Here is a 6,895-nt window from a genome sequence, read left to right on the forward strand (position 1 = left end):
TCTAGTCTATAGTCTAGTCTATAGTCTAGTCTATAGTCTAGTCTATAGTCTAGTCTATAGTCTAGTCTATAGTCTAGTCTATAGTCTAGTCTATAGTCTAGGCTATATGCTGGTTTATCGTCTAGGCTATATGTTAGTCTATAGTCTAGTCTATAGTCTAGTATATATTCTAGTCTATAGTATAGTATATCGTCTAGTATATATAATCTGGTCTTTAGTCTAGTCTATAGTGTAACCTATATTATAGTGTATAGTGTAATCTATAGTCTAGTCATTTTTAAAAAAGTGGGATTTTATTCGGACTTTAATCTTATGTATGGGGACAGAGTCAATTTTTTTCTGGCAACGCTGTGGTAGATTTTCAAATTCTAGTTCCACATTTCGATTTAAGTAAAAGTTCGATAATGAAGTTAACAAGTTGTTAATAACAACAGGTTCCATATATATATGATTGTTGTCTTCGCTAATTTCGAATTTCTAAATTATTGTACATATATGTGGCTCTGCTACAATACTGTATGTCGGACTTAGTAAACACAACAACCATCGAGGAATTAATACAAAAATTTGCCGCTTGGCTTATAAGCAGTTGATTGAATAAACTTCAAATTTATAATTTAAAATGTTTTTTTTATTCCTCAAAGAAAAATTACTGTTACGAAATACACTACCTTACCATTTAAAGGTCTAAATTTGGTTAAAATAATCAGGATTTGTACTGTATCGAGCCACTTTGGTGCAACATCAACTCCTGACAACTAGCAATAAAACACTCACCATGACATGACCACAGACGAATAGACTTGCTGCATTTGTATATTCGTTTCTTGTTGACCAGTGGACAAACAGTTTAATTAGAGTGTTTTTTTTTTTGAGTTTCACCAAATATAGCCATAACCTAACAAACACGTTGAAAGATGTTGTTTTATTGTAAAAAAAGAGTCTAAACTATTGACCAAATAAAAAAAGAATTAAACATCATCAGCACTTAGCAGCGACACACAGCAAAGGTGTTGTTGCTTATCGTCATAATAAGCAGAAAATGTAAGAAACTTTTGTGGTAAACTACACGTAGAAAAATTAGAGAATAAATTGGATATCTTATGTTTATGTTTATGTTATATTACAAATAGGAGTAGCTTTGGTACCAAAAATATATAAATTATGAAATTTTGTCTTTTTTGAAAATAGTAGTAGATTTAGTACTTTTTTTTAAAAATTAATGAAAATTATCAACAGTTTTTCACAACTGAAGAAAAATTATGCACTTTTGCGTTTCTTTAAAATAGTAGTATATATACTACTTTTTCAAAATTAATTAAAATTTTTAAAAATTTCTCACAACTAATCACAATAAGTAAGGTGTAACCAAAAATACGTGAATTAAGCAATTTTGCGTTTCTTTAAAATAGTAGTAGATTTGCTACTTTTTCAAAAGTAATGTAAAATATGAAAATTTCTGAAATTAATTAATCACAGTAGTGTAAACACCCAAAAAATAAAACATGAACATAATTTTGCGTTTCTTTAAAATAGTAGTTTATTTACGACATTTTCAAAATTAAGCAACATTTTGAAAAATTTCTCACAACTTATCACAATAAGTTAGGTGTAACCAAAAAATACGAGAATTAAGCAATTTGACGTTGATTTGAAATAGTAGTAGATTTGGTACTTTTTTAAAATAGAAAAAATATTAAGTTTTATTCATAATTAACCGCTGTAGGTTATATCTTAGAAAAAATACAAGATTTTAGCAATTTGGCGTTATTTAAAAATAGTAGTAGATTTGGTACTTTTTCAAAATAGATGAATATTATTAAATTTTATCTAAAATTAGCCGCAGTATGTTTGATCTAACTAAAAATATATGAAATTAGCAATTTGGTGTTACTTTAAAATAGTAGTAAATTTGTTCCTTTTTTTAATTTGTGAAAATTCTGAGAATTTAGTACTTTTTTTTTAAATTTTACAAAAAAATACCTTTTCAAAAATAATGAAATATATTTCGAACTTCAAAATTATTGAATTTTGAAATTTGTCGTAACCAAAAAAAAAGCACAGAATTTAGACATTTTGCGATACTTTAAAATAGTAGTAGATTGGGAACTTTTTTAAAATCAATGAAATATATTAATATTTTTTCGTAATTATCCACAGTTGGTTAGATTTTACTAAAAATACGCGAGGTTAGCAAGTTGACGTTATTTAAAAATAGTAGTAGATTTGATACTTTGATTAAACAATTTTGAGTTGCTAGCAAATAGTAGTAGATTTGATTTTTTTTAAAAAGTATAAATTTTCAATAATTTAAAAAATATTAAAACACTCACCTTTAATTTGAGGTCAAAATAAAGATATTTTTCTAATTGCTTTTCAAAAACAATATGATTCTTTATATTTTTCCCGCGTTTTTTATTTACTTTAACACACTTTTTTCTTTTCTTTCTACAACAACAAATGCTAATACACTACTGCTTTATATTCACCCCCTCCCCTCTTTTCTAACTTAATAATTTGCACTTCTACTAATACACTGCTTCAACTTTTACATCACACCTCACCCCCCCACCCTAATACACAAAGGTATACGCATTGTTTTGTTGTTGGTTACTTAAACGAATGGCCCAACTAAAGCAAAAACACCGACCGGCACGCCACGAAATTATAGCATTAATTTTTTTCCGCAAATTTCTAAGCCTTTTAACATTTTAAATTTAACACTTTTCTTATATATTTTTTTAAATAACTCTAAACTAATATATAATTAACAATTTAATGCAATAATATATTAATATAAATGATTAATTAACGCACGACACTTATTTTAATACGATAATTATTAAATACGCAACCGAACACTTTACAAACTTATAGGAAACTAAAGCAGAATGCAAATATGTAAAAAGAAGAGCAAAAGTCTTTGATGTTGTTGTTATTGTTAGTGGTGATTTTTGGGAGTAGTCGAAAAAGAGTTAGTGATTGTTGTTGTTATTAGTGTAAATTATTTTGTTATTAACTTAATGTTGAAAAACAAAAACAATAACAAAGATGCAATCAGTGTAGTGTGAATATGTTAATACATATGTAATACATATATGTATGTATGTAATGCATATTTATAGATTGACAGGGATAATTAAGAACTTAATGGATTAATAGAGATTTGTTTATTATAATAAACAAAAAATTTGATAAATATTATTATATAAACTAGACTATAGACTAGACTACACTATTAACGAGACCAAACTATAGGCTAAACTATAGACTATGCTGTAGACTAGACTACTAACTACTATCTGGACTAATGAATAGACTATATATTATACTATAGTATAGCCTATAGACTATAAACTAGACTTAATATTAGACTTTAGACAAAATTATAGACTTGACTATAGAATAGACTTTAGACTATACTATAGACTAGACAATAGACTAGACTATAGACTAAACTATAAACTAGACAAGACTAGACTATAAACTAGTCAAGACTAGACTATAGACTAGACTATAGACTAGACTATAGACTATACTATAGACTAGACTATAGACTAGACTATAGACTAGACTATAGACTATACTATAGACTAGACTATAGACTAGGCTATAGACTATACTATAGACTGGACTATAGAATAAGCTATAGACTAGACTATAGACTAGATTAGACTATAGATTAGACTATAGACTATTCTATAGATTAGACTATAGACTATTCTATAGACTAGACTATAGACTAGACTATAGACTAGGCTAAAGACTAGACTATAGACTAGACTATAGACTACACTATAGACTAGACTATAGACTAGACTATAGACTAGACTATAGACTAGACTATAGACTAGACTATAGACTAGACTATAGACTAGACTATAGACTAGACTATAGACTAGACTATAGACTAGACTATAGACTAGACTATAGACTAGACTATAGACTAGACTATAGACTAGACTATAGACTAGACTATAGACTAGACTAGAGTAGACTATAGACTCGACTTTAGACTAGAGTATAGACTAGAGTATGAATTAGACTATATACTGGACTTAAGACTAGAATGTAGATTAGACTATAGTCTAGACTATGGATTTGAGACTAGACTACAGATTTTAGTACAGAATACAGATAACATTAGACTATAGATTCGGCTACAGATTAGACTATAGAATAGACTAAAAACTGGACTATAGACTGAACTGAAGGTTGAACTATATACTGGATAATATAATGAACAATAGACTGGCTAGTCGGAAAAAATTTAAATATTTACTTTTAACTGCTCCATATATACATATGTATTTTGTTGCTACATATCTATGTATATCACACCATAATTTATGTACTTTAGTTTCTATATACATTTCATACTCATTTTATATAAATTTCTTTTACTTGTAAATTGTGCAATTTTTTTATTTTATTACATACAATATACAATATTTTTTATTAAAACTTTATTTTTTGCTGTTTCTACTATTGTTTTATTTTGCGCATATTACGTGTTTACATTTTAATAAAGAAGACTAAGTCATCATTTAGATGTAATCTCTTGGAAAACATAAGAGATAAAATAAAAAACAGCAAAAAAATGCAAAAAAAATTTTAATGCTTAAAATGAGTTTTGGAAAAAAACGTATTAAATTTTTTCGTGTTTGTACTAGAAAGAGTATAAAAAGGAATAAATTCAGTTATTTAGTAGAGCCAAATAAAGCGATCTAGCAATGCTCGTCCATCTGTTTGTTAATGCACACTTTCCCACTTCTGTGTTTATTTAAACATGTTTTTCTTCTTGTCATTTGGCGCAATGACAACTAGTACTAAATCTACTACTGATGATTCAACTCAAATATTTAAATTATCTTTTGTATTTGCACTCTTTTTAGTTAAAAAAAAAACACAAAAAAATAAGTATAAATAATATAAATAACTTACAACAAACTCCGAGGAATTTAGAGTTTATTAAATATGTAAAATATACATTTAATAATGGAAGAGATTGTTAAATGAGTCATTAAATTGCGTCAAAACTACAGACTATCAGGTTCTGAAAAAATAGACCCTAAACAGACTCTAGATTCTGCTTAGACATAGAAAATTCAGTAGTCTTTAGGCTAGTCTATTGTCTAGTCTTTAGTCTAGTCTATAGTCTAGTTTATAGTCTAGTTTATAGTCTAGTTTATAGTCTAGTCGATAGTCTAGTCGATACTCTAGGGTATTGTCTAGTCTATAGTCTAGTCTATTGTCTAGTCTATTGTCTAGTCTATAGTCTAGTCTATAGTCTAGTCTATAGTCTAGTCTATAGTCTAGTCTATAGTCTAGTCTATAGTCTAGTCTATAGTCTAGTCTATAGTCTAGTCTATAGTCTAGTCTATAGTCTAGTCTATAGTCTAGTCTATAGTCTAGTCTATAGTCTAGTCTATAGTCTAGTCTATAGTCTAGTCTATAGTCTAGTCTATAGTCTAGTCTATAGTCTAATCTATAGTCTAGTCTATAGTCTAGTCTATAGTCTAGTCTATAGTCTAGTCTATAGTCTAGTCTATAGTCTAGTCTATAGTCTAGTCTAGTCTATAGTCTAGTCTAGTCTATAGTCTAGTCTATAGTCTAGTCTATATTCTAGTCTATAGTCTAGTCTAGGGTCTAGTCTATAGTCTAGTATCTAGTCTATAGGTTAGTCTATAGTCTAGTCTATAGTTTAGTCTATAGTTTAGTCTATAGTTTAGTCTGTAGTCTAAGTCTATAGTTTAGTCTATAGTCTAGTCTATAGTTTAGTCTATGGTCTAGTCTATAGTCTAGTCTAGTCTAGTTTAGTCTATAGTCTGCAACCTAATCTATAAATAAGTGTATAATGTAGTTTATCTAGGCTATAATCTAGTTTATAGTCTAGTCTATGATCAAAGTTTATAAGTAGAGTTTTATAACAGTCGTTTATGTCCAACCTAAGTTTCTCTTTTAATATTTTTTTTTTTTGTAAATTTCAGTTATAACTTTTAATAACTATATTTTTGCAGCAATAGTAGTTATTTTGCAAAACAAAAAAGAGACACACATAAATAGGTTAATATTATTTAAAAATTAAAAACAATTTACATTGTTGTTACTTTTATAATAATAACAACAATAGCAGCAAAAGTAACATAAAATAACGTTTAATTATGATTACAAATGAATGAATGAATTTATTCACGCATTTTTTTTGTATTGTGGGTACCATACTCATTGTGAGCGTTAGGTTTTTATTAAAAAAAGTTTTTTTTTGCATTTATTAATTTTTGTTTACAAAATTAAACCTTCATTTTGCAATTGTTAAAGTTAATAATAACAATATTTGTTTATATTTTTAGAAATTTTCTTGTTTATTGTTGTTTGTTTGTTGACCACTTTTTATTTCATTGACTAAATGCGAAATTTTAGTTTATTATATTTATGCATTTTTTTATTAATGATTCATAAATAGCCTTGAATATTAAATAATAAAGCAAGAATTTGTTCAAAATATTTTCATATCTTATTTTCAATGGCTGAGAGAGGCATAGTGAAGAATAAATATGTTGTTTATGATTTTATTTATATTTGGCAAGTTTATAGTTTAGACTATTCTCTAGGTTTTAAAGTTGTCTGTAAATTTTTTTAGTTTATAGTTTAGTCTATAGACTGGTAGTCTGGTCTATAGTCGAGTGTAGTTAATAGTCTACAATCAAGACTATAATGTAGTATATAGTTTAGTCTGTGGTCTATTCTATAGTCAAGTCTACAGTCTATAGACTAGACTATAGAGTATAGTCTAGTCTATAGTCTAGTCTATAGTCTAGTTTATAGTCTAGTCTATAGTCTAGTCTATAGTCTAGTCTATAGTCTAGTCTATAGTCTAGTCTATAATCTAGTC

The sequence above is a fragment of the Lucilia cuprina genome, chromosome 3 (genome assembly GCF_022045245.1).
Source record: "Lucilia cuprina isolate Lc7/37 chromosome 3, ASM2204524v1, whole genome shotgun sequence".
Classification (NCBI taxonomy): domain Eukaryota; kingdom Metazoa; phylum Arthropoda; class Insecta; order Diptera; family Calliphoridae; genus Lucilia; species Lucilia cuprina.